This window comes from Daktulosphaira vitifoliae, unplaced genomic scaffold (genome assembly GCF_025091365.1).
Source record: "Daktulosphaira vitifoliae isolate Bord-2020 unplaced genomic scaffold, ASM2509136v1 Scaffold_2, whole genome shotgun sequence".
In the NCBI taxonomy this organism is placed as follows: Eukaryota; Metazoa; Arthropoda; class Insecta; order Hemiptera; family Phylloxeridae; genus Daktulosphaira; species Daktulosphaira vitifoliae.
Window position 1 is genome coordinate 14,574,030 of NW_026099573.1, and position 1,600 is coordinate 14,575,629.

Below are 1,600 nucleotides of genomic sequence, written 5' to 3' on the forward strand. Positions count from 1 at the left end.
ATATTTATAGTAAAGTAGAATCATTTAATAATAAATCGAAGATTTGTGTATGTATTTACAAAAATAGGTTTCCTTTCCGCCTATATTGTTGACGTACATTAAAATATAATTATAGCTATGTAAACTACAATAAATATATTGAATTAAATGAAAAGTTTCTATTTATTATACAAATCTATTTATTATACAAATCTTTGTATAATTATTCTTCTAATAAAGTTTTAGAAATCGTCATCAACATCACAACATCATTGTTATGTTTAGTGTATGATTAAATTCTTACAACAATAATCTAATATATATTTGTGTCCTATATGATGAATTCCGAGAAAAAAAAACGGTTTTCTTTAGACAATTAATCATCAGCATATTACACGTATGTGTTTAGCACTGAGGTAACTTTTTTGTTATTTCAGTTAAATATTTTTTAGTTTTAAATTATTACTTTAAAAAATCTTTACATTTTAATTAATATTAGGCACAAGTGATCAGTTTTTATTATACTAACCAAAGATTTACAGTTTTATTAAACTTACATTATAGGAACTTATTCTTGTCTTTTTCGTCATACTTACATCATTGTATAACAAATAATGTATTAAATTTGAAATATTTATTTTCAAGTTTAACTCGATTTATTCAAAATTGATTTGTACTACATAAGCTCTCATTCCCAAATATATTTCCCATATAGTTATGAAATATTTTTTAGGTTTATTCCTAAAGGTTTATTAAAATTACAAAAATTTTTTTTATGATAAGGTTTGCCTTGTGATGATTTTTAATAAAAACTCTCATTATATTTGAATTGAAAACTTCTCTGAAGTTTATCCTTAACCAGTGAAATATTAAATGTATACAAAATTAAATTTTAAAAATATTTTTTAATAATCTTGACAGATAAATTAATTGTTTAACGTAATGCATTAAAAGTTGATAGCATAAATTTGGGGTTATTCAGTTTCAGATGACATTGTTCCTGGAATTTGTACCAATGATTTTTTAGTAATTCGGCTATTTCAGTTTTGGGAATTTTAGTTAAATATTTTTTATTTTTAAATTATCAATTTAAATAATATTAGCCACGAGTTATTTATTTTAGCTTTGATGCGAAGGTGAGAAGGTATTAATTTTACTATGATGTGTTTTTTTTTGTGTCTGTATACGCTCAATCTCATCTCTCGCTGGACCGATTTTGATGAAAAATACATCAAAAGATCACAAATCGTATCTAATCGAAGACATTGCGCTCGAAATTTGAAAAAATTCCTTAGTTCCCGTAAAGGGGGAAATCCCCCAAAAAATTACAAATTTAAAAATCGCTAATTTTCGACATTTTTTCAATTTTTAGCTTCGATGCGAAGCTGAGAAGGTATTGGTTTTACTATGATGTGTTTTTTTTTTTTTTTTTGTGTCTGTTACCACTTTTTCTCAGCTATCACCGAACGGATTTCTTTCAACGATACGTCAAAAGATCACAAATCGTATGTAGTCGAAGAAATTACCCTTCAAAATTGAAAAAATTTCCCTCGTTCCCCGTAAATGGGGGAAACCTCCAAAAAAATTACAAATTTAAAAATCGCTAATTTTCGAAATTTTT